This window comes from Myodes glareolus, chromosome 2 (genome assembly GCF_982192425.1).
Source record: "Myodes glareolus chromosome 2, mMyoGla1.1, whole genome shotgun sequence".
Classification (NCBI taxonomy): domain Eukaryota; kingdom Metazoa; phylum Chordata; class Mammalia; order Rodentia; family Cricetidae; genus Myodes; species Myodes glareolus.
Genome location: NC_142027.1, coordinates 125,618,245 through 125,645,540, shown reverse-complemented (window position 1 = coordinate 125,645,540; position 27,296 = coordinate 125,618,245). Strand labels below are relative to the sequence as shown.

The 27,296-nt window shown below is 52.8% G+C and overlaps 1 protein-coding gene across 7 annotated transcripts in view; it reads right to left on the bottom strand.

Annotated features, from left to right (window-relative positions):
• The window catches only part of Cux2 (cut like homeobox 2), a 175,782-nt gene that overhangs the window by 113,418 nt on the left and 35,068 nt on the right, over positions 1–27,296 (bottom strand). Inside the window, exon 1 of one of the 7 annotated variants that reach the window (XM_087903666.1) lies at positions 16,729–16,878. The exons of the other annotated variants lie outside the window; for them this stretch is intronic. The gene's annotated coding sequence lies outside the window, so the exon portion shown is untranslated. Of the gene's footprint in view, positions 1–16,728; positions 16,879–27,296 lie in introns of those variants that run through there. 7 annotated transcript variants of the gene reach the window in all.

Here is a 27,296-nt window from a genome sequence, read left to right as displayed (position 1 = left end):
AGCCACACCTCAGGGCTGCACAATGCAGGACCGGATGGCGTTAAGCGTTCCCGTGTCAAGTTCACTGGTGTACACTGTGACTTGAGTCTTCCTCTCAAATGTCTGTAGCTGTGAGGCCCTAGCTAGTCCTGTCTGCTCTCTGGACGATATTTATTGCTTGTGTAAATTGCCAGCGTCCCCCTGGGGGCTTTACTTTTTTTTTCTCCCCAGAAGATCCCAGACTGTGGGGTGGGGGGAGCCCAGCCTGGCAGACGCCAGAGGAGCAGGCTCCTTTCAGCGGCATTAATTATCTGTATGGCTTTCCCAAACAACAAAAGAAAAGGAAACATCTTGACCCCACCGCCTGCCAATATTTAAGGCACCGGGAGAGGGCCGGCATTCCTTTCATCCGCGCCTCCCAGCGCCAATCTGCTGATGAAACGGGCCCTCCCGCCCGGCGTCTTAAGACAGCGAACTCTGCAGCTTGATTAATTCTCCCATCTCAGGAAAGAGCCGAGTATACTCCAGAGTGTTGACTCGATTTTCTTCTATAAAAACAGCCTCGCGAGAAATTACAACCGCTTAGCCCATCCCTGTTCCAAGAAGCTACTTGTAAAAACTATTCCTCCTCCGTGAGGGATGTGTGTCCTGCTGGACCTGGGGGGCTGGGGGCGAAGAGAAGGCAGACAGTGGCAGATGACCTCAAACAGTTCCTTTGTGTGTGTGTCCACTTGGGGCTGCTGAGACGTCTTTGCCAGGAGCTCCCGAAAACCTGATGCCTCTTACCCCTATCGTTAATTTAAAATAAAGAGAAAGACTCTCAGGGCTGGGGAGAGGCTCGTTGGTGAAGTGCTTGCTGCACATACGTTAAGGACCTGGGTTCAGATCCCCAGAGCCCATGTAAAAAGCGAGCGTGCCATGTGTGTGCATGTAAACCAAAAGTTGATAGACCTCAGGTGTCTTGCTCAATCACTCTCCATCCTATTTTTTGAGTCAGGGTCTCTCACTGAAGCCACAGGTCAGACCCACTCAACAGACTGGCTGACCAGCAAGACTCAGGGATCCTCCTGTCTCCGCCTCCCCTGTGCTAGGATGGTATGAATCACTGAGCACAGCTTTTTACACGGGCCCTAGGGATCCGAATCCAGGTCCTTACGTATGTGCAGCAAGCACTTCACCAACGAGCCTCTCCCCAGCCCTGAGAGTTGTTCTCTTTATTTTAAATTAACATTAGGGGTGAGAAGAATCAGGCTTTCGGGAGTGGACAGGCCTGGAATCTTCTTCTCCTATAGTTCTATTTCAATGGCAGAGCTCTCATCTGTGAAATCCAAACCTCTGAGTATACAGGTACATGTTGCTGTGGGGGACTGGATGGGACTCTAGGAAAGATGTGGTTCAGCAGGAATGGAACTCAGTCTGACAGAACAGCGGAGAGGGCTCTGGCCAGAGTCAGAACCTGGAGCAACCAAGCATTTCAAAGGGCAGGTGGATCTAAGAGGTTGGCCTGGTCTACAAAGTGAGTTCCGGGACAGATAGGATAATTAGAAAAATCTTGTCTTGGGGAAAAAAAAAATCTCTGGACAGGTAAGGGACATTCTAGACAAAAGCTGGGAAACTCTGGCTTGTGAGCCAAATCCAGCTCATCCGATATTGTAAATAAAGTTTGACTGGAAATCAGCCATGTTCTTTCTTGCACACACCGCCTTTGCTGTGGCAGAGTTGAGTAGCCGTGACAGAGACCATATGGCCCACGATGGAAAAAATATCTACGGGATCTGTGATTTGGTTTTCCATGGTTTCATCTAGCTGAGATCACTGCTGTTCAAAAATAAAGGTAAAATTCCAGAAATAAACAGTTCATGAGTTTTGAATTATGTATTACTCTAGTATTGCATGAAAGGTCACATGCTCATGCCCTGTCCCAGGCAGGAAGTGGTATCAGAACTTCTTTTGGCATATATCCACACTATATGTGTGACCCTCCCACCCGCCATGTGCCTGGTAACCGGCTCAGTTTTCAGACTGACTGTCGCTAGAATGGCAGTGTTGCATCACGGAACCCTTACACCTTAACCCAGCAATGCATCACCCTGCTTACTCCCCTTGCTACACAGGCACCAAGCCGCCTTGCAGCATCTTGAGAACACAATGAGATATTTTGAGTGACAGGGAGGCAGTCACAAAACTCTGCACACAAGCACGTGGATATGTGCGTACACTGACCTCAGGATATATGTATGCATGTGGACATGTGTGTGCATTGACCTCAGGATATATGTATGCGTGTGGACATGTATTGCATTGACCTCAGGATATATGTATGTACGTGGACATGTGTATGCACTGACCGCAGGATATGTGCATGCACGTGGACATGTGTGTGCACTGACCTCAGGATATATGTATGCACAAGGATATATGTATGCACGTGGACATGTGTGTGCACTGACCGCAGGATATGTGTATGCACGTGGACATGTGTGTGCACTGGCCTCAGGATATATGTATGCACATAGACATGTGTGTGCAATGACAGCAGGATATGTGTATGCACGTGGACATGTGTGTTCACTGACGGCAGAAGATGTGTGCGTTCCTCCAGTGCTCTCTACACCATTTTTGAGACGGAGTCTGTCGTGGAACCTGTAGCCTGCCAATTCAGCTAGCCTGCTCAGTAAACCCCACAGACCTTCCTGTCTCTCTGTCTCCCAACTTGCTTTTTGACCATGTTGTTTTATCGCAGCAGTAGAAGCCCAAGGCAGGTGGCTTGACTCAGCACTCTCCGTTATGTTCCCCTAGACCACACCCGGCATCCAGTGTCCCCATTTGAGAGCTCCAGGAAATGAGGGCTTCTGGAAGCATCATGGTCCAGCCTACCCTACCTGGTGAAGGTGAGTCGACACAGAAACTACACAAGTTCATTTTCACCCTCAGAACCTGTGATGGCCCTGTCTCAGCCTACAGAGTGTCCGGGTCACACGGGTATGCTGGCTCCCCCGGCCTCTCCCCATTGGACAGTTGCTACCAGCTGAATCCCTTCTTAACCTTTGACCTCAGCTCCTCAAATGCATTTGTTCATCCTCCAGATATCTGAATATCTACCTATCAGGCCCTCTGCGAGTCCAGGGGCTAAGCAAACAAACACAATAGAGAGTTTTACTTCCTCCAGCAATGCTGTTGGGAGACCATGGGTTCCCCTTCTACATGAGAATATAGTAGGCTGGACCAAAGCAGCAAGATGGAGTCCCTCATGCTATGTACCACAGAATCAAATGAACACACTAGCAGACACCACACGGATCACTGACCCCAAAAACAGGAGCTTCCAGCAATCACCGGGAGCTAGTCCAGTCACCTGAGTCAGCCTGAGAAGGAAGCTTGTCTCACAAGAGTCACCCAGTGTGGCCTGATATGGGCCAACCTACTGCGGCCCCACGGCTTCCTTGTCAGTGTCTCATGACAACCGGCCAGTTGCACAATAACCAGGTGTCCTGCTATGCCCTGGGCCTGAGGCGACACTGTTTTCTATGGATTCAGGTGTCATTTTTTCTCCATTTAAATATTTTAAATGATTAATTCATTTTTATTTTATGTGTATTGGTGTTTTTCCTGCATGTGTGTCTGTGTGAAGGTGTCAGATCCCCTGGAGCTATAGTTACAGACAGTTGTGAGCTGCCATGTGGGTCCTGGGAATTGAATCTAAAAAAACAGAGAATGTTCTTAACCTCTGAGCCACCTCTCCAGCCTCTTATGAAGAGAGGTGTCATTTTGGTTCTAGAATCACAAATATGAGTCAATTAAATCCATCACCAAAGACAGTAGGGCTGGTATCGGAGAAGTTTCCTGATTACAGCTGAAGCAGCAGGCTGGGCAGCAGTCTCGATTTGCTGATCTGTGATTTGGGAAGAACAATGGTCATCGCTGCCTCTGCTTTTCCAGGCTGTTCGGCAACTAACATGGGATTGAGCAGAATAGGAAATACCAACTCCGACAGGGTGAATGTTACTGTGTGACATCTTCCTCCCACGGCTCCCTAGGGAGCCCCACCCAAGTTTCTCTTCAGTCTTAGTTAACTTAGGGAATCAGCTCAGAGGGTCCCCCCAGTGTTCCCCTCCAGGGCTCCCATGCAGCACCCCACCTTCCCAATCCCCCCGCCTCTGAATCCCCACATTCTGCAGCTCATGTTGGCAGCCTGGTCACCTCCAGTCTTCTCAGAAAGTTCTTCCTGCAGTCTTCCTTACAGTCCTTGCTCAGGGGACTTCATTAACACCCGGCCTCCATATCGACTTAGAATCAAAAGCACAATGAAATCTATCTAGCCCAGTCATGTCCACAAACCAATTAGCCCTATGTTGTGGTTCTTCAGGACCGGGGCGGGGAGTGGGTGAATCACTTGTCTTCCCTACCTGTCGACATCTTGTAGACTCGGCTTTTCCTACTCACAAGTGGAACCTAATTTGATCAAGACCCACGGCTTGCTCTAAGCGACACTGGAAAATGGTACTTTTTTTTTTTTAACCAAAGAAATTAAAGGTCTGCATTATCACCACCGCCTACAATGAGACCAGCAAGATGACTCTTCACATAAAGGTGCTTGCTGCCACGCCTGACAGCCCAAGTTAGAACCCCACGGTGGACAAAGAGAACCAACTCCTGCAAGCTGTCTTCTGAGCTCCATACACAGCACACACAGATACAGTCACACACGCACATATACACACATACGTACAATAAATCCACAAATGTAAAAACTACAATTACACACCTGCTTGGTGTTTGATCATGGACTCTCAAGGTGCCACACATGGCAGCCGGAGCTGAGAACGAAGCACAAGGCCAAATGGGCTGGAGGAGGACTCAGTTACTCATTTGCAGACAGACACTAAGGAGTAGATGGAACTGTGGATGACATAACCAGCAAGGCACAGGTGCACGGCAGAAGCGAGAAGGGACTTTATCCTTCATTCATTCATGCACTCACTCATTCATAAATATTCATGGGAAACTCCCAGGGTTCGAGTCCAAGTCCATGAACCAGAGAGAGCTGGTCCCTCTGTCCTTCAGGAGCTTATGGTTTTCTGGAGGTGACAGATGTAAACCGTCACAACGTGAAGAATTAGTGCCAGGAAGGGGGGGCCCGGAGGGCGGAGCAGAGGAAGGATCTACACTGGCACTCCAGTGGACTAAGAGAAGAGCTGGGATGAGAGAGGGAGAAGAGGGAGTGCCGCCGTCTGCATTCATGGATGGACGACTATGTGGGTGGGCCTCCTTCACTTCTGCTTTCTCCAGAGTTGTGAGTCCACACGGTCACCCTTGTCAGCCCCCTCAGGCCTGCTTTGGTTGGTCAGTAGAAGAAGCAAAAATGCCAATTTCTGAATTCATATGAAAATGCAAAGGACGCAGACTATTGAGAGAAGTCTTGAAATGGGAGAGCAAAGCTGAAGACATTAACTCACGCCCAACCCTCTGTGAAACTCCAGGGTGCTACCTGGTGCCTGCCCGGAAGGTGGACAGGCTTCTCCGTAGGAAGCAACAACCCATGCACAGAGGTTTACTTCATCTTGGAAGAGAGAAACCAAGGCACACAGTGTTGAAGTTGGATGATCAGGGGCTGCACAGAGATGGGGTAAGAGCACTGAGGACTCTTGCAAAGAATCTGGGCTCCATTCCCAGCACCCACAAGGCAGCTCACAACCAACGGCAACTCTGGTACCAAGAGATCCAATGCCCCCTTCCAGCCTCTACAGGCTGTAGGCACAAAAGGTGGCACAGGCACACATGCAGGCAAAACACATTTAAAAAATTAAAAATGATCCTTAAGCTGAAAGTCCATCTAAGACATGACAAGGACCCTCAAGCCTTCCCTCACACCACAGACGCAGAGAACTTGCAGCATGCGATAGACTCAAACAGAAAAGGGGAAGGGTTTGAATACGAAGGGTGACAAGGGAATGGGGTGTCAAAGGTCACAGCTTATGAAAACAAACAATAGGTAACTGCATGTGACAATCCAACCGCCCCAGTGTCCGAGCCCTGATTGGGCATTCCCATCACGTGCTGGGGAGAGCCTGAGTCGGGTGTTCAGAACCCCAAGTTCCTCAATTCCCACCTAGAACTCGCCACTCTTCACCTGCCCTTACTGCCCACCCCCTCCACCATCCCGCCCACAGGCTTCCATCAAGTTCCAAACCAGCTCCTTTATGTCCCAGGACCTTGGTTGATGCTGTTCCTCTTACCTATGAGGATTTCATTTCCCTCCATCCTTCCAAATGTGCCTCACACATCACCTCCTTGAGAGATGACCCAAAGTGCCAAGCACTGTGGCCGGAACTGCAGACTTGCTGAGCTCAGCCAGGTGAACAACTGATGCTACCCAACACCTCAGTGCCTAAGGACATGGGGCCACACTACATCTTAGAACCAAGTGGCCTTTGGACCACCTGGCAAGACGGATGGGGTAAAGACACTTGCAGCCAAGCACGCTGACCTGAGGTTAATTCCTGAGACCCAACTGCTGTCTTCTGACCTTGATACATGTGCACACATGCAAGCGCACGCAGGTGCACATGCATGCTCATACACATACATGCATACACACAAATAAAACATAATAAATATTAAAGTAGGGGCAGAAGAGATAGCTCAGTGGTTTAGAACACCTAGTGCTCTTACAGAGTTCCAGAGTTCAGTTCCCCGCACCCACACTCGGTGGTTCACAACCACCTATAACTAGATCCAGGAGATCGGATGCTCTTCTGCGCCCCATGAAAACTGGCACTCACATACACATATGTGTACATGTGCACGCACACACGTGTACACATACACCTAATTTTTAAAAACTAAAATAAGCCTTTGAAATACTGTATGGAACAGACAGAAGACACGAGAGACCCTGTGCAGCTGAAACCCACGGGTTTCCTCAACATGATTTCTTTTAACCTTCAGAGGTGGCAAGATGTTTCTCAGGGCCCAGAAGAGAAGAGAGCACAGACTGTAAGTGCTGCTGGGAGCATTCTGGGGCCTAGGTCTCTGCAGTCCTGAGGTCCCACCTCCACAGGGGAAGAAGCGGTTCCTCTCCCCGCACAGGCAGATCCCAGAGCCCTGCTATCCCGGCATGCTGCCTCCCAAAGCTCGTGCAGGCCTTGATTTTGCGAGGCAGAAATAAAAGGTAGTTTTTGTGCTGCAGCCGGCATTGATCTTGGCGCAGTCAGAAGCAGCTTCCTTAATTCCAGAAGCTCCCATCCTCTGCACCAGGCTGAGCTCCTTCACGATCTGAAGCAAGGGAGAGCTCTGAATTATAACATTCCCTTCCTCCCGTCATTCTTCCAGATAATGAACCACACCCGCTCACGGCCTCCTCACACAAGGGCAGAGGCTTCCTCGTTCCTGGCAGAGATCCACAGCCCAGTCACCAACCTTGGCTGCCCCAGGTAACTCCAGAATGCCTGCTGTGTTTACCTTGCAGGTGAACTGTTCCTCCCAGGCTTTTTGTTTCGTCTTGAGACAGGGTCTCAGGTAGTCCAGGCTGACCCCAAGTGCACTATGTAGTCAGGGATGACTGAACTTCTGAGTCCCTGCAGAATTCCAGAGTGACACCGACCGTGCTGAGATTACAAGTGTGTACTACCACACCTGGCTGTGTTGAGCTGGGGCCTCGCACATGTTAGACAAGCCCCCCATCAACTGAGCCACATCTCCGGCCCTCACTTAGGTTCTTCTTAGACCATCTTTGAAAAGCAAAGACTGGAGAGGGACGCCAGAGGCATGACTGGAGCTCTCAGAAGTGGACTAAAGGGGAGCCCTGAAAGCCCACCTTCCTTTGGATGCTTCAGAAGGTGGAAGGTTCCCTTTTTCTCAAAGTCAGTTTCCTATCAGGGGAACAGGTATGGGCACTGGGTTGCCCCTTCAGGACTCAGCCAGGTGACTGCCTGACATGGCACCCACCAGCGTCCTCACGGCCCTGGAATCTGTTAGGTACCTCTCGGCCTCCCTGTGCCCTGCCAATGGGAACCTGCATTGGGAGGCTGTGCCGATGCTGGTCAGCAAGGACATGAAGAAAAGCTGAAGAGCAGTGGGCAGAGTGGCTTCAGAAAAGAGATGGCAGGAAGTAAGTGAGGTGCCCGGAGCCACCAAGGTCCCAGGACAAACCACCCTAATCCAGCTGCCAACATCTCAGTAAGGCTCACAAAACCCCAAACCAGTAAGTCCTCGGGGCTTACGGACCCACAGCATCAGCCTCACCTGGAGACTTTCCAGAGAGGCAGTTTAAAGGCATTTGGGCCTGCTCAACTCCCAGTGCCAGGGGAGTTCCCACAAGGTCCCTCCTTACACAGGTCCCAGCTGAGAACACTGGGACCCCTCCATCCCTGCACTGAGCCCCAGGTGCCAACGACCTTGTTTTTTGAGAGAAAGTCTCTCATGCACTTGGAACTCACCAAGCAGGCCAGGCTGGCCAGACATCAGAGCTGGCACTATACGCGTGCACATGCTCGTGCCCCCCCACCCCACCCCTTTACACACCCTCTTATAAGGGTTCAAGGGCCCACATTCAGGTCTCCACCTCTGAAGAGAGATGCTTTCCCCGCTGCACCATCTCCCCAGACCCACGCAAACCGTGGAGATGAGAGACACACACCACCGCTTAGTGTCTTAAGGAATGGCTCAGTCTCCATCCTCCGCCCTCCCTCCCTCAACTCTTGGGAAAAGGATTTTAGTCAGGAAGAATCTAGGGCTGGGTCCCACCATCCTGCATGCCTCCTCACCATGCTCCTCAGCCATCCTGATAAACATGGTGCGGATTTCATGCACTAGATCCCACCCAGCCCCGATTGTCATTTCGGGATTTGCGCCGTTTTAATGAATGCCAAAACTGTTTTCTCACTTGATAGATCCTGACAAGACCAACAATCGCAGATCAGAGAGAAACTTCTTGCTTTTCAACAAAGGTTAATAAATAGTGACAGCATTAAGTCTAGTCTGATTAACTATGCTGAGAGATATTATTGCCGTTTGCAACGCAAAATCATTATTGGATTAAGCACAGCATATAAAAATGAAATGTGAGTTTTAATCTCAAACAGAGAGCACGGGCTGCTCGTGTGGAGGCGGGGTGGCACACGGAGGCCCGTATTAATTTTTAAGTCGCTTTGGTGAAGGGATATTACATGTCATTTTTTCTGGTCTGAGTTTGGTCAGGGGAGAAGAGGCCCCTTAGATACAGAAAGGCAGAAACAGTGAGCAGCCCCTTGGGCTGAATGGTACCAGAAAGGGACCCACAGTAAGAGTCACACATGACCAAGGGACCATAGGTGAGGGCCTGACTCACGTGGTGCCTTGAGCCCTCAGATCTTCTCTGGGGAAAAGTCAGGCCCAAGTCAGAAGTGGGAGGTAGGGAGATGGCCCAGCATGTCCTGAGGGAGGATGACAGAGGAGGGGAGTGGAGGTGAAGAACTGGACCGGTGGGACACACCCTGGACCAGAATGAGGAAAGACGGGACCCGGGACCCAAGTGTCATCTCCCACTTGCCACACCCCGACTCTGTCCCCTGAGGGCCACTGTAACTGTGGCCCCAAACTGCTGCAGGAACCCACGGAGCCTGGAACAGTGTGTCCTTCCAGAAAGCAAGGAAGGCCCTAAGGCCACCTGTAAGCCCAGAGGGTCCAGGACCCCAAGTGCCAGAGAGGGTCTGACAACCAGAGCACGGATGGATGCAGACAGTAACCATGGAAGTGGCCGGCCCCACACATCCCCATCCCAGGGCTGCTGGCAATGTTTTTAAACATTTCCCTGGACATCTTTGCAGAAGGTCGGCAAAGCAGGACACTCAGTGGTGGGTGACAGGGAGGAGGCAAGTGCCTGCCCTTCCTTCTGGACACTCTTCCCTTGTTTCTGCAGGAGCTGATGGGCACTGAGGGCCACTGTCTCCATAGAGAAATGTCCCAGAGCTAAGAGCAAGAGGTGGCGCTGGTGAATGAGTTTGCAGACCCAGCAGCGGCTGCTGATGGGGACTAAAGGCACAGGATAGGAACTTCAACAGTGAACAGTTCACGGTGACAGCTACGAGCTCTCAATGCCAGACCTGGGGCACCTACCAATGCCACACCAAGTGGCCACTGCCAGGGGTTCTTGCCAAAGTATTGAGCCAACTGAGCACTTGCCCAGACATGTGAACAGGAGCTCACAGGAGACCCCAGAGGGAACCTGTTCAGTCACCTCCAATGGAGGGAGCTCCCGTGGGATGAACAGGCTGGCTTCTGTGGAGAGAAAAAGAACGAGAGGAAAAGCTGGGCATAGTCTCACACCTGTCACCTCAGGGTCTGGGCTCACAGTCACCTAGGACACACACACAGCGAGTCTGATGCCAGCCTGGCTACACTGAGACCTTGTCTCAAATTTTAGAAGAAGACACAGAGACTGGAGGGAAGAAAGAGGGGGGCTGGCTCAGTGACGTGCCTGTCATACTGGCATGGGGAGCCTGGTTCTAATGTTCAGCATCTGTATTCCACAAACACACTTGTAGTCCTAGTACTGGTAAGGCAGAGGTGGGTGGGGCAGATGGCTGAGGCTCATGGGCCAGCCTAGGCTACCTGGCAAACTTCCAGCGGACAAGAGGTTGTGCCTCAGAAAAACCAAGGTAGACACCAGCTGAGAAAAGACACTCCAGTCTTCACAAGTACGTGGGACCTAAAGACAAATACATGAATGGCTGGGTGGGTGGGTGGGGGGTTACGAACAGAGAGCGGGGTGGGGGGAGGACAGATATAATGAAGTCAGAAGTCTCAAATATGTAAAACATGAGTAAATAACTGAAAAGATAAACATCTGGAAGGGGAGAGAAAGATCAACTCATCAAAATAAAGGGATATGGGAATCAGAAAATTGTCATGTGGCACACCACTGCCACTGTTTGAGGCAAGGGGTATCTTGGACGCTAAAATCAGTGGGGTCACCATTAAACTTCTGAGAAAGCCTCCAAATGTTTCCCCCCACGAGAGACTTACTGATCACACATGGAGAAGGACTAACCCTTCAGGGGAGAGGCCAGTTGACATCAAGTCAGTATCAGTCATGGTGGGGCCAGGTTGACAGTGGCACCTCCTGTCAGGGTGGCAGGAAGACGCTGTCTCCCTCCTCCAACATCGCAGCCCAAAATACACAAGCTACAGCCACAGAGGGCAGCCAGCCTCCAGAACAAAAAGGTCGGTGCACACCCAGAGGGTCAGGGTTTTAAAGGAGCAAGCCTGGTGGCTGGGAGGCGGCGCTGCTGGGAGGGTGCCTGCCCTAGCACGCGAGGACCCTGAGCTGATCCCGCACAGCACCACGTAAATCGGGGTGGAGGCAACTAGATGGAGCAGAAACGGACTCCGGACTGGGGACATGGGAGTCAGCGGAGCCCTACTGGGGTTGAACAGGGACCGAATGTGCTTGTGACCCCTGTCCGGGTGGCTCTCAGTCACCCTTGGTTCCGTGAATGTTTCTGGCAGCCATTTCACCATCAAGAGTTAAGAAGTGACTTCTTGCCAGCCCCTGACCTGTGTGCTCTGTCTTCCAAGGCAGAGCCACTCCTGCATGGGTGACTGCAGCAGCCCCTGCAACCCTGGAGGCTTCTGGCCTTGCCCAGGAGAGGCCCAGCGCAGGGGACAACAAAAAGTAGCTGCAGACAAAATCGTGAGTGACACCTGTGTGAAACTGCCCCGCTCGGTCAGGCGGGAGCCCTGGGGAGCGCGTCCCACTGGCACAGAGGAGACCTGGGCAATCAGACCCAGGCCCAGTGGGGGGCCTGAGGCCAGGACAGAGGGGGTTCACCAGAGTCCAGCCCTGGGCACTATCAACGGGTTGTGGTTTCCACGGCATGCTAAGCGGTCACTCGGCACTGTGTGGAGCAGGGGCTGGTGCCCACGGGAGGATGGTGGTGGTGCAGTTGTCACCGTAGCTTGTCCACTGACCATTTCACAAGGATGGCTGATCCAGCAAAGCTCCATAACTTACGGTCACTTCCTTACTTCTCCCTGACCCCGGCTGTCCCTCCCTCTCCTCCAACCTGGCCCCTGTGGACAGTCGTTGTCCCCCTGAATCTCCTGAGACTTCTGTGCATCCCTATCTATCCATGTCTGACACACACCATGTCTTCTGCACCACCCCTTTCAGTCGCATGATGTCATTCAAAGGCCTCCTCCAGGAAGTCCGCCAGAAGTGCCTGAGACCCACCCCAAGCCCTCTCCTCTGGCATCCATAGACTGTACCAGTCTAGCAGCAACTCAAACTCCTTACTGGGGCTGGGGGGGGGGGTGAAGCCTGGTGGCAGACCTCTTGTCTAGCAAGGGAGAGGCCTCAGGCCTCAGGCTCACCTGCAGCACCACACACACAAATAAAAGCTCTTGGGATGAGCCACCAGCACCATTGCTGCAGTCAGAATCCCTGTCTTTTCTGCAGAACTCTCAGTCCCCTGCATGGCCCACTCAGTAGGCACAAGTGCTCGCCCACCATGCAGATGGGAAAACTGAGTCACAGGGAGGCACCTCATCACTTAGATGGGAGGAGACAAGGGCAAGCTCATGCTGGATCCAGAGTCCTTTCCCTCTATGATGGCAGCCATTGAGGAAGTCACATGGCTACCTCTCAGCTCTGGTCAGCTGGGGAGGAGAGAACATGCAGCTTCCTGCTCGCCCCCCAACCCAGCCCAGTCCCGAATTTCAAACCACCCCCCTCTGCTGAGTCACCACCTCCTCAGCCCTCGCAGGGAGGAGAGAAATCAATACCCATCGCCTATCAACTCAAATGAACTGGAGAGGGGCCCCAAGGCCACCGGAGAGGGGTTCTCAAGGCCATCCTTGAGAACACACCATCCCTCAAGGCCACACCATTGCTCAGGACCTCAGACTTCATCATCTCACTGTATCTAAAACAACATTTCCTTTCAATCACACCCAATATTTCTGAGGTGCTGGACCCAAACCCTCAGTGTGGTCCTGAGGCTATGTGGGGACAATGCTGAACCACTGGGTTGAGCAGCTAAGGGAGAAGAAAGGTCACAAGATGTCAGGATGGGAGGCGCAGAGTGCCGCGAGCAAATCCACGGTGAGGTTGGCACCCACTCACACTGTCCCCACGCTACTGCAGGGCTGCCGTCCCCAAAGGCCGAGTCCCAGCAGGAGACCCAAGGTTTGGAGTAGCAGCCAGTCTGGGGGGCCAGGTGAGTGTCCTACTCTTTGACCTTGGGCGTGTCTCCCAGGGCTCACCCAGGACTCTCTCCTCCATTAAGCAGAAATGGAGTTTAGCACTGTCTTTGCCCCTGGCAACCAGCAGCCACGCTGGGGTCCACAGCACTGCACTCAGTTCCCTCCTCAGACATAAATGTGAATATTATAGATGAGGAAACAGAGGCTTAGAGAGGTTAAGGAACTTGTCTCACATCACATAGCCTGAAGTGCAAAAAGATGGGATTTCAGATGGGAAAGATGGTGCAAGTGGCCCAGGCTTTGGGATCCATCTATAAATGAGGGGTTCAGAAAGATGGTTCAGGGGTTTTGCTTAGGACACCCTTGAGCCTCCCCAGAAGGCTGGCTTCTAAACTAAGCATTTCCCAAGGCTAGAAACCCACTGACAGGAGCTCCTTCGGCACCTACTGTATTTTTATGCCATGGGGTTGGGATCAAATGGGGAGCTGTGGCCTAGCAGAGACCCTGGCCTGTGACGAGCACCACGCAGCCAGGGTACAATGGAGCCAGGTGCCAGGTGTGGAACAAGTCCTCATCGTGCCCATGAAAGACTAAAGATGCAACCACAAGGGCTAGGCGCTAGCAGTCATGGCGCCCACGGCGGGACTTGTGGGAGAAGGACGCACAGGTGTTCCGAGCCACTCACCACCCTGGCAGAGAGTCCCTCCAGTGTGACACCTAAGTCACTTACTGTACCTACTAAGGAAGAGCAACACTCTAGCCTTGGGAGTAGGCAGGCGGGGAGAAAGCTGCCTGCCGAGACAACCACATTCCAGAAGCTAGATGGAGACACCAGAAGCCATGCCTGGAACGTTCGGGTCTCCTGATCTGTAGAAGTGGGCGGCCCCTGAGTGCACCTTACACAGATCCATAGAGTTGAATCATGACAGGAGAGAGCAACTGTAGGTCTCCCTCACCGTGACCCAGTTCCAGAGAAACCCACAGGGGTTATACACACTAAACCAGCTCTCTGTTGCTGACACGGGCACCCTTGCATCAGGCAGAGCCCAGAAGATCTCACTCACTGGATGAATGAAGGTCCTGCAGCTGACAGCTACTAGGAGTGCTGCCTCCCAACCCCCACCCCCACCTTCCCCCACCCCACCCCCCACCCCCCACCCCCCTGGCTTCTAACCCACACGCTGGTCTTGGCCTTTCATGACATCTCTATCTCCGGCCATCATACTTGCAGTTTGGTGACCAACTCTAAAGGACTTCTGCCCCACCGCAGCCTGCGGGGCAGGGGAGGGGAAGACACAGATCCCTATTATAACCCTGTTATCAGCCGCCAGGCTGGGCCTGAATCCAGCAGCTCCCTTGGCCACAGTAGGAGCTCACCTCCTTAATCACTAGGTTAAATGAGTAAAGCAGAGCCAGCAAGATGACTCAGTGGGCAAAGGTGCCTACCACCAAGATTCACAGCCTGAGTTTGATCCCTGGGGACCCATAGGGTGGCAGGAGAGAACTGACTCCCAAAAGTTGTCCTCTGACCTCCACATATGTCCTGTGACATGTGCACATGCCTGCATATACACACCCGATTTTTAAACACTAAAAAAATAAAATGTAAGTAGCTAGAGAGGGAGCCAGAGAGTTTAAGCACTTGGCTCAAGGTCAGCCAGCACTTAGAGAAGCCAGGACTTTAACAGCGACCTGGATGCCAGGATTAAGTGGAAATGGTTTTGGGGAGTCTGTGGCTTTGCCATGCATGCTGCAGACCTGAGTACCCACCCAGGTCACGCACGGTGCTGTGCACCTAAACACTCCACAGTAGCTGTAGAGCCGGCTGACTCTGGGCATTGTATCGGGCAACACGCCACCACCCTCCCCTCTGAGGTCTGCCACCACCGTTCACATGTCAGCTCTGCAGGGAGCACACGACAGTCTGGGTGGCCGCAACTGCTGCAAGCCAGAAGGTGGCTGAACCAAGGCTGGGTGAGTACTGTCAGGGTCCCTTCTGTGAGTTGCTCCTGCCCCTGGCTGCAGCCCAGGGTGGTTTCAGCCAAGTGTGTACCCACTGAACCGGTTTGCTGGAGAGAGGAGGACAGATCGGCCCACCCACGGGGACACCGCCCTTCACTCCCATGCCATGCTGCTGGTGCCTATATCCTAGCCCAGGCAGGGCTGCGGAGAAGAGGCCTCCACGCCAAGTGGAACAATGGAAGCATGAAAGTGCTTTCAGGCTGGGGATGTTTTAATCTGCACTCCACTGTTCCAGAAATAACAACAATAGTGCCTGCTCTGTAACCTTTCATGGAAAATGAGGAGACACGCTCACAGTATCACCAAGACATAGGTACAGTTAATAACGCTACTTAATTAAGTAAGGTAAGGAAACCGAGGCACAGATAGAATGACCTGGCTAGGATCACACATGGCTAGAACACACAGCGTACACCAGCTGGCCATGTAGACCTATACTGAGCAAGAAAGGTCTTCTCAATAACAAACGAGAAATAGCCACAAGCCCCGGCACTGTGCCAACTCCATTTTACAGCTGAAGCAGTGAGACTCAGAGAGGCCAACTGATGTGCTCAAGGCCACACAGCATTGGAAGGCAGACTGGGTTCGCTGCACCTTGCAGGGTGCCTGACTTCTGCTTTGTGACATTCCCTCTCCCATCCAGCCACCTGATCTGCAGAAGGTAGGATCTATTGTGGGCAGACCTATGCAGGGGAAAGGTTCCCCCAGCTGGGAGGCCCTGGGCAGCACCAGGCTCCCTGAAGGGTAAAAGCGTAGGTAGGTTGTATCCCAAAGAGGACTGAGCCATCCTGATGATCTCCAGGGCTGGAGACGCCTTCTCTGAAGATGCTGCTGGGAAAGCCTGGGGACAGGGCAGCCCTTGTCAGCTACAGGGCCACAGCACCCACAGTACCTAGACGGCAAGCAGGGCTAGCTGGGCAGTCTGCCTGTCCCCCTCAGCCTGCACCAGCTTTCAAGGCCAGGAAGGTCCATGGCATTCCTGCTCTGGCAGGAGCCAAAAGAGTGCCACATGCACATACACATGCAGCTCACATGTGTCCAACACGCTCACGTGTGCCCAACCATCACTCACCCAGAACGCTCACACACTACGCACCCACACAGTGCACTGTCCACGCACCCTGTGCGTGCACACATGTTCAAAGGCACTTATACACACCCTTGTACATGCACACAATGTATGCTCACACACGTACATTCCCTGAAGTACACACAACATATCTGCAGCCACAGGGAATCACGATTACATACTTGGGTCTCCCCAAGGCCACACAGGGTGCAGAGTGTAAACCTGCATGTAGCCACACCCATGGCCACCTCCTGAAGACAGGCGCAGAGCCTGAAAGCCACAACTCCTGAACACACATGCACAGGGACAAAGACCCCTATGCCATCTCACATGCAGGTGATTCTCAAAGCCATGACCTGAGGGAGAAAACCATGAAGTCACACATCCACCCCACCACAACACACAGTAGGCAGGACACGGACAGACACAAGGACACCGTCTTGAATCCTGCGCACCCCACATCTTCCTGCACTCACCCTTGGCAGCTCTGTCCTCTCAAGAGCCACCGATACAGCAATGTCCAGTGACAGCCCGTGACAGCAGGGATGGGCAGCGTGAGCCCCTCCAAGAGCGAGCTGAGCGAGGGCCGTCAGCAGCCTCGGCACATGCAAAGAATGTGCAAAAATAAATGTGAAAGGCTGCTAGCGGCCCTTCCCACAGGACTCGGAGCTGACGCAGGTTCTGCTCCGCAACAAACATCTTCCTTCTAATTTTAAAGGCAGTGGCGTTACCTCTTTGGCTCTTGAGATAGCTAGATGCCACCTCACCCCCTGCACTGACCACCAGCAGGGCCAGGCATCGAAGGGACACCAAAGTACTGTGTCCCAGGCTCCAGCCCTGGGACCCACTGGTCACCTGCATTGTTCCTGCAGGCCCCACTAAAGTGGTCAGGGCAATCAGAAGTCCCAAATCTACAACGATACCCCAGCTTTCCCCACAATCATATCTCAGTAAGTTGGATCCCTGTGGCCCCAGTCCTGCTTTCCACATTAGCACCACACACACTGGCTTTCAAGTGGCGAGACCTGACAGTGGGAGGCGGGATGAAAAGTGGGGTTCCATTACCCACCCACAAAACACCCTACTTGCACACCATCTCACTTCACACCCCCTATAGGGCCTAATCTTGAGCCCAGGAACAGCTCAGATGAAAAAGGAGACCACGCAGGGCGAGAGAGCAGAGTGAGCTACGTGAATGAGCCCCCGGGCAAAGAACACAAAATGCTAGTTTAGCTACGGCCTTGCTCCAACCCTGGGGGCCCCAGGCCCTCTGGGCTGTGACTCTGGCCTTTGCTCCAGCTGCCTTCTGGCGCCATCGAAACATACTCGGTCACCTCTAAGCCTCCATGTCACTTTGTACCCCAGTGGGGGGTCCGAGATCCTGTGTCCAGCAGGACAGCCTAGCTCCCATCTTCACTGGGACGCGGAACACAGACTGCTGTCCCCATCCAGGCAGCTGGCCTCGGACTTCCAGGCTAGCCAAGCACCTACCCACAGCTCTTGGGCCTCCCAGCTCCCAGCTCAAGTCAGCTGCCTCGTCTATCCGATTCTGGGATTCCCTGAGGGCAGCCTGCAGTAAACCACTAGATCCGGGGAGTTGATGGACGAATAAGCCAACAATCTGGGCAACAACAGCCCAGAACTTAGGTCTTCCTCCCACAGATGCCAGAGAGAACCAGAAAAGATAGAAGCAAACAAGGACACACTAACAGGAGGACAGTGACACAGGCTTTGGGCTTTTACCTGTCCTGCTAAGGGCTACCAGGTCAGACCCTAGTGGAAAAACAGGTGGGCAATGGAAACACCAGTGGACATCTCTCTGTGGCTCCGACAATACTCTGGGGACTCTCAGTCACCAGGCTTAGGACCCTGGACACAGGTCTGGCCCTCTAGAGCAGCTCCTCCCAGCTCCTCCCTGCAGTCCCGCTCTCTGTGGCGGCGTGAGAGCTCTCTGCAAAAAGGTCAAGAGCACAGGCCGCCATGGCTGTTGCTCATGCCACAACACAGCTCCTCAAACTAACTCACCAGATGCCCAACCCTGGGTACAAACTACACAAGAAAGGGAGCCCCCTCAGCCCTAACACATGCTCACCTGGACCCCTGGATCCCAACACGAGCCCACTTGAACCCCAATGCATGCCCACCTGAACCCCAACAAAATCACAAAGAGCCCGCACTGTTCCTGGGACCCAGTGAAGTTCCTGGGTGTCATACAGCCCCAAGCCCGTGCCTGGACCAGCAGCATGTGGCTCCTGTGGCTGCTTCCAGTCCGGCCCTGGGTGCAGTTGAGTATGGTATCCCCAGCCTGAGCTGAGATGAGCGGGCTTCCCAACTATCCCTGTCGCAGCAGCCTGTCTCAGTCATCGGGCACCCCCCATGCAGCCTGGACATGTTCCTAAGCATTCATTACCGCTGCCATGATTAATATAATGTTTAAGCTCCCCCACTGCTGCTGGTGCTCTGTGCCTGTCTCCCATATTAGTTTGTCTTTAATAAATAAAGCCAAAAAGAGAGATCCATGAGTCTTTGTTTTCTCCCTGGTGCCCCAGGCTGAGGGGGAGGGAAGGACTGGGGAGTAATGTGGGAAGGGGGGAGCAGGAAAGGAGGTAGAAGGGAGGTGGGTGGTGAGACTGAGTATCTAAGACCCTTGGGCCCAGCCCAGAACACTGTGGATCTCACCTCACAGCCATCCCTGGGGCTCAGGTGGCATGCACAACTGAGGACCCCACAGTAACCTGCTGGGTATATCAGGAGAACTCGGCCAGGGAAGTCAAGATGGGTTCTGATGAGAAGGCACAAGGGGGGGTCGTGTGGCCAAGAGCCTACTTTTCAGATTCTCAAGCTACCACAAGGATAGCAGTAGCCTGGGGTCTGGCCTCATCATTCAAACATGGAGGCCACTGGGACAGTTGCCCAGGGCAGCAGTGGTGGTGGGTAGAGAGCCAAGGTCAGCAGCTACAGAATGAAGTTTGGTTCATCTCCACCTTGCCCATGCTGAAAGGCTCTATCTCAGCCCCGAGGGGAAGTCACAAGGGTATGAACCAGGCCCCAGGAGCAATGATGCTTTGCTCCCTGGGCCGTTCCTACTGATGGGGAGCCCAGGAGTACTGACACTCCTTCGATGACACTCACTCATGAAACTCTGTGCTCAGGACAAGCCGTGCCCCAGGCACTCCCACCGGGTCCCAGATGCATCTAAGACCCTACAGGGAGAAATCCAGCCTGACCGGGGCTGCTGAGCCACCCTCACTCCCAGGCTCCACTCTGGCTCTCTCCAGGCCAGATCTGGGGCCTGTAATCTGACCAAGAATGTACAGAGTCCACTGGTCCAAAGTATCCCCAACTGTGGCTTCAAAATATTGGGAGGGAGAGAGGCATAAAACTCAGGAGGCAGAAGCAGGCAAATCTCTGTGAGTTTGGGGACAGCCTGGTCTACACAGGGATAGCCAGGATAGCCAGAGCTACAAAGTCAGATTTTTTCTAAGGAAAAAACAAAACGAAACAAGCCAGGCGGTGGGGACGCACACCTTTAATCCTAGCACTCAGGAGGCAGAGGCAGGCGGATCTCTTGTGAGTTCAAGGCCAGCCTGAACTCACAGCCTGAGTTCCAGGACTGGCTCCACAGCTACTGAGAAACCCCATCTTGAAAACAAACAAACAGACTAACTAACTAACTAAAATGATACTGGAGGGGAATGACAGAGTGACAGTGCCCAAACACAGTAGACAGGAGCCATGAGTCTCCTGGGGCCACCGTGAGTGAAGTGTGGGACCTCATACAGCCCTGGTAACTTGGAAATTCCCACAACGAGCAAGGCCATGACTACAGAACAGTCCTGAGTGTTCCTCCCTGGGAGCCCTTTATGACAGCCCAGGTGGACAGTCACAGGACACCTGACAAATGAGGAAACGAATGTAAAACAGGGACTCATGGATCCTTGCCTCCATTTCAAAGACCAAGACCAAACAACACAAAACCAAACAAGAGGGCAGGCCGCTGGCCTGGGGACGCACAGCTGGTCACTGACCAGAGCTTGATCCCAAATTCCTCTGAGCTTTGCACTCTTGAACACAGTCATCTTCTCCCCAGGAAAACCAACAGTGACTCATTCAACAAAAGCTGTCCCTAAGAAATGCCTGAGGACAGGAGAGGACTCTCGGCGAGGATCCATTGCTCACAAGGTGATGCAGGCCACAGAAACAACTGAGGTAGCCAGACAAACCTATCCAAACTTCTGGTCCCACAGACAAATCAGACACACACCACAGAAGCCCACCATCCTGTCACTGCTTTGGACGGTGGCACTGCCAGGAGCCCCGAGGAAAGGCACGCATCTCACACCCAGGTTCCCAGCACCCCTCCCGGCTCAAACAATGACCCTCATCGAATCTCTCCTGGCTGTAGATGACAGGGCAGCAGCCAGGAACCGGTCTCCCCATTTCTCCCTGTGCCCATAGCTCTGCTGGGCCCAATGACTCCTCTCACCAAGCTTCCTCTGTGATGTGGAGGATCAAGGCTCCCATGGTGATGTTGTTGGCCACCCCATCCATCAGTGGCCAATACTTATCTAACCCAAGGGCACCCAGGAAGCCCTTCTCCGTGCCGTCCCCTCCCGGCGGGAGCCCTGTAAGATACACACCGGTTCAGGCTCAACCCTGCAGGCACAGGGTTGGCGGCCTCAGGCTCGAGATGGGCACAAAGGCCCAGCCAAGCTCCCATTTCACCAGGCACAATTTGGACTCCACAAAATAGAAGCTCATGGCCACAGCAAGAGCGATGATCAATTGTTAAGTCATTGGTAAGAATAAGAAAGATGGATATCTCATGGGAGGCATCCCTCTGAGTCTTCGGAGAGAAGATATGGACAAGTGACCCCTTTGCCCAAAAACTAACCGTGGGGACTTGTTCCCTAGACGCGCAGACATCTGTCCCAGAAGTTTCTAGCCCAGGACTTGCTTGCTGTCCCTGTCGAGCTAATGACTTCAGCATCTTAGGCAATGGGGCTATTTTTATTTTCTCAAAGTGGGTTTTTTCCCCCACTACTTTTAGAAGTGGCAGACGAGGCCTGTCTATTATAAAATATTTGCTGCAAACACACGCTCGCTCACCACCGCCCCAGGCTCACCACCCCGCACACAGTTCCCATCCGTGTAAAGATCTCAAGTCGCGGTGTGAGGGAGGGACAGGGAAGCTGAGACTGCCAGAGTGAGCTGGAGTTCTTGTCACCTCTGAGTTTGGAGTGGTTCCGCTGCAGAGGAGGGATCTCAGGACTCCACTAGAGGAAAGGTAAACTGAGGCACGGAGGCACCTAAGAAAGGGAGACATGTATTTGAATCGTGATTCTGCCCCTGGCTGGCTGGGTGGCCTTGCACAGTGGGCTTTACCCTGCCTGCGCCTCAGTTACACTGTCTGTAAAATGGGATAACAATCAGCTCCCCTTCACAGAACCCCTGCAAAGGGGAGCCTCAGAGGCCCCACTGTGACTTTATCAATAAAGAGCTTGGCTCAGTCCTGTTGGCCCATTCTTGGCAAATCACTGGCTGGAACCCAGATGTGGGGCTGAGCTCCTGAAGCCAGCGACTGTCACTGGGGTCATGCTCCTCCAAGTCCCACATTCTTTGTCTCAACAGTGAGGCCCTTGGACGCCCCTACCCCTAGCATAAAATAATGGGTTTGAGGCCTTCACTGCCTGGAAGGAGGGAAGCGCAACCTAGACTGCCATCCCCACCTTACTGAGTGGAAAGCTGAGGCTGGCGAGGGTGACATGAGCTCCACCCCTCAAGGGGTGAGGTCTCCTCGGGCGCAGCAAGACCCATGGGCAACCTCTGGCCAAGGCCCCATCATGGTGCACAACCTATCCGTGGCTCCACCTGAAGCTGTGGAAACAGTCACACATGGCTGACACAAAACCTGGAGTCCCCAAACTCCAAGCATAGAGGATACCCTCACCCCAAATGTCTCCTGATGATGCTGGGGTTGGGTTGAAGCATGACACCCCCCACCCAATTTACATCTTCTCAGAATCCTGAGACGTGGCCCCAGATCTAGGACTTTGGGAGATTCATCGAGTCAAGAGAAGGTGGCATCCTGGGCTAGGGTGACCCCACTTCCATGACTAGTTCCTCCAAAGTGGAAGGAAAGAGAAGTGCGGAACTGGCAGAGGGATGCCAGGAGTGCCAGGGAGGGGAGACACAGGGCAGCCTGTGCAGAGAGGCCCTGCCTCCGTGACCAGGGCTGAAGAACAGGGACACCTCCCTGGAGCCCGTGGAAGGAATGTGGCCTAACACTGCTCTGCCGACCATTGCCTCCAGATCTCTAGAAGGTCTCAGGGAAAGTCAGCACGGGGGCTGTGCATTGGCTGAGGTGGCCCACTTGTCCTCTCAATGTCCCTGCTGCGTTTCTTCCCAGACTCAGGTCCCTAGAGGACCTTGACCTTGGTTAGCCTGGTGCTAGCTGTTGGCTCCAGGCCTTCCTGGAAAGGAGCGGCTGAGTCACATCCCTTCTCTGTCACCCTGAGGTGTGACTACCTCTCCTGCAACCTGAATACAAGGGCCAAATAGGGCCAGCTGCCCCGCCTAGGCCTCCTCGCTACGCAGTTCCTGCTGACTCTGGGCCGGGGAGGGGGTGTGCACGCATTTCATGTATGGCGTGTGCGTGTCACAGGACAGCCTCGGGCATCATCTTCAGGAACGACACCCCTCCTTTGGGACAGGGCCTCTCACCAGCCTAGAGTTCACTGCTTCAGCTACACTGGCTAGTCAAAGATCCCCCAGGGATTCTGGACACTCCAGCTCCCTAGCACTGGGCTACAGGTGCGTGCTCCGCCACATCCGCTGGGGATCTGAACTCAGGTCTTAAGCTCTCTGACTCAGCACCTCATGGACCCTTTAGATGCTTTCTTCTTTAATTCATCCCTCCTCTGAGAGGAGGCTGTTCAGGGTGGAGAAGAGGGGGGGTCAATGCCCGGGGCCTCAGCCTGGTGGCCTACAGACTAGATCTCAGCTCAGCTAGAATTCCTGAGGAGCCTGGATCCTGGGTCACTGTACAGGGATGGGGGACTCTGAGAATACAGTAGAGTGAGACAAACCAAACAGTCGCTGTTGTCCCATTCCAGGGTGCTGGGGCTAGGGAAGAGCAGCTCCAGTTCCCCCCTCAAGCCTCAGTTTCCCCATTTACAAACAAACATAACAACATCCAACAAAGTACAGCAACGCCCTTCTGTAAGGTGAGGCCAAGGGCTCATACAGGCCTACCACAGTCTAACCAAGGCTCACACAGGCCTACCACAGTCTAACCAAGGGCTCACACAGGCCTACCACAGTCTAACCAAGGCTCACACAGGCCTACCACAGTCTAACCAAGAGCTCACATGTGCATGCCACAGTCTAACCATGGATGCACACAGGCATATCACAAGCTAACCAAAAACTCACTTGGGCATACCACAGTCTAGCCAACAACTCATTTGTATGCACCAGAGTCTAACCACTAGCTCATGTGGGCATACCATAATTAAACACAGGCTCACATAGGTTGTACCACAGTCTAGCCAAAGATTCACACGGGCATACAACAGTCAGCCACGGGCTCAGGCAGACTTATGGCAGTCTAACCCAATTCACAGGAGCAGACCATAATATAACCATGGGCTCACTGAAAACCAGCTGGCTTGTTTTCTACCTCAGGCTCTTGAATATAAAACTGCCGAGGACAGGTTTGTGTCAACTTAAGTTTCCATTTCTCTGAAATATTGTCCTTGGTTCTTAGATCCCCTCCCACCCCCACTCCAAGCATGTTTGTTCTTAATACTCATTCAAAAAAAATTACTAAGCTCCAACTATGTCCAAATGCTGCTCTAGGCAAAGGGATGTCAAATCCCATGTGTCCTCCCTCCCCCACCTGTGCTAACACAGAACCCAATGACTGGGCACTTGGCAAAGTCCCAAGAACACCAAGACATGCTGGTCAGAGAAGGCAGTGTGTGCCTTCTCCTGAGGAACAACGCCCTGCCTAGCTCAACACTATCACCCACAGCAGTGGAAAGAAATATTTCACCAGGTTGGAAGCACCAACTTCACAACCAGGTACCAACAGGAAACTTCACTGTGTCCCCATCATGCCAAGAGTTTCACAAGCAGCGTCACTTCTGACCCTCCGAAGCCACCAAGTCCCCCAGAGAGAACAAACAGTACCATTCCCATTTCACAGAAGATGATGCAAAGGGTCCCAGAGACCAAGTGATGGGCAGAGCCAGGCTCTGAGGCTTCAAGGACGGAGGGCAGTAGCTGGAACAGAGCCCTCCTCCTCCCTTGCCCACACTCCTCCACCTGTAATGTCAAGTGTCTTTCTCTCTCCACTCTACAGGCTTCATTAAAAGCCCCGGGCAGTGACTGTTTCCAATATCAATCAGACAGCTCCTCATTAACTATGAAAGATCTAATGTTGATCACCTCAATCAATATGTTCCAAGCTCTCATCAGTAAGAGAAAAAAATCATCAGGTCAGCCGAACATGCTCCCTTTGATCAAAATGTTTCCCCTGCTGGACGCACCCCAGGTCATGCAGTCCCAGGCATCAGTGGCCTCTGCACTTCACCCGTCCATGAAACCAACATGGTCTTTAGCCCCACCCTCTGGCACTCCCCATGAAGGGAATATAGCTTGACACACAGCCAAGGTTTTGGCAAGAATGGAAGGCATGCCCTTCCTTAACGACAGGGTTTGGTGGCTGGTGGAAGTGGCAATCACCAAGGCTATTGCTCTGAGTCCTAAGCCTGGCCACCATGCTGTTCCAAGGACCAGGAACTAGGCTGCAGGCCTATGAGACAGACGCTTCCTGCAGCCTACCACCACATGGCTGATTCTGGGGCTCACACCAGCCACACAGTTGCCAGCCAAGACTGGACTCAGAGAAGGTTCTTGGGTGGCCATCACCCGCGGGAAATCCACTCAGTCCCAACTAGAAGAAGATCTCTCAACTCCACGTGTTAAGGAGACTCTGACCTCAAAGAAACAAACTAGTACCAGGCGAAGACTGAGCCACACACTGGGGAATGAAGCAAGGGCGTGGTCAGAATACAATAAGGGTGTTTCAACTAAAATGGCCAGGGAGTGGACTCTCCATGGACCAGCTGGGAGAAGGCAACCTGCGGGAAGGCGGTGGCGTGTACAATGGTCCTGTGGCACAAACAAACCCAGGCTCTGTCCAAACCAAAAGCATGCAAGGTGTTTCTTTGGTTGGGCCCCTTCACCCTTTCAGCCCACTGGCTTCCCGTCTGATGTTCTCTGACCTTCCCCCTGCAGAGAAGGCTGGGGCAGCCTTTCCAATCCTCCCCTAGACTCCCCACATGCTCCAGACCTGGGTTGGTAGCTGTTTAAGAGCAGGCACCCTGGAGAGATCCCTGAGGTGACCTCTGCCCATCACTGTGGTGTCAACATTCCCAGGCTATCTCTGATGAACAAGAAACAGGGAGGTCATGTGAGAATAGCCCTGGCTTATTCTTCCCTTCTTTGGGGACTTCATTTTTCATTTTTATTAGTGGGAGACATCTCCAAATGCTACTTTTCAGATAGGAAGTAAGAAGAGAAAGGGACCGTGAGTTCCCCAGTGCCCTTCAAGGGCATGCCCAGTCAACTCACTTCCTCCCTCTATGCCACACCTCTTAAAGGTTTGGCCAACTCCCAACACTGCCTCAGGCTGAGGATGGAGCCTTTAACAGGAGGGAGTCCAGAGGGCATTTAGGCCTGCCCTGTGGTGGCCACTCAGGTGCCTGGTCTGTGCCTAATTCCCCTCCTCTGAAGGCCAGCTCCAGTGGGTAGGGAAGCTCGCTGTGTGCTCGGTGCAGAGCCTAACACAGTGGTTCTCAACCTGTGGGTCGTGATCTTTTCACCGGGGTTGCATACCAGACATCCCACATATCAGATCTTTACATCACAATTCATAACAGCAGCAAAATTACAGTTATGCAGTAGCAACAAAATAATGAGGAACTGTATTAAAAGGCCACAGCTTTAGGAAAGTTGAGAACCACTGGTGTAGAGCAACGGGCGCTGAGGACACAGAACAGCGGGTAAAGGACCTGCCACACAAGAATGGGGACCTGAGTTCCATCCCCAGCCCTTGTGTAAAAAGTCAGACATGGTGATACATGTCTGCCATCACAGTGCTGGGGACACTGGACAAGTGGATCCCTGGGGTGCCATGACCCACCAGCTTAGCTTAATTGGCAAGCCCAGGGTTCGGCAAGAGACCCTGTCTCAATAAAAAAGAAAAAGAAAAAAATTTTAAAAAGGCAAAGAACAATTTAGGAAGACACCCAACTTCGATCTCTGCCCTCCACGTGCATGTATGCACATACACACAAGTATATGAACACATATACGCACACATATAGACACAGAAGTTAACAGGATGACTAGATGCTAAGAGAATGAGGGAATCAGGGGCAGGCTGGGCTGTGGGAGAATGTGAGGGAATGGAGGGCACCCAAGGCTGCCCAAGGCCTTGGTGAATGGGAGGGTGTGCCTTTATAGTTCTTCCCACCTTGATGGGAGGCCCTGGCAGGTTTCTGAGCAAACAGACAGTGGATGGAGAGGAGATTGAAGGGGTCTGGAGCTGGGAGCTGCTGCGGGTAATCCAAGTCACCCCAGTGGCTAGAAAAGGGAGGGACAAAGACATATAGGAGCCACATTGGAGAAAGACCATCAGGCCTCTGAGCATAACAGCTAGACTCTCAGCATCCCCAAGTCCCAACAACCCAGGAGGGTGTACCCCTGCAGGAGGGACCCTGGGGTGGCTGGGTGAGATCCAGGAATCATGGGGCCACATGCCAACATTGCGACCTGACTCATTCCCCCAGGAGGAACAGCGAAGATGTCTGCAAGGCCCCTCGCCACAGCCTGCTTTTTAAATAGAAGCTTTCCTGTGAGACTGCAAATAACCACAGCCCAGAGGCCTTAAAACGTTCACAGGTGCTTAAAATGCTATACAATCAAGTTCACAAAAATATAAAGTGTAAGCGTTAAGCTACTTTAATGCCCTAAT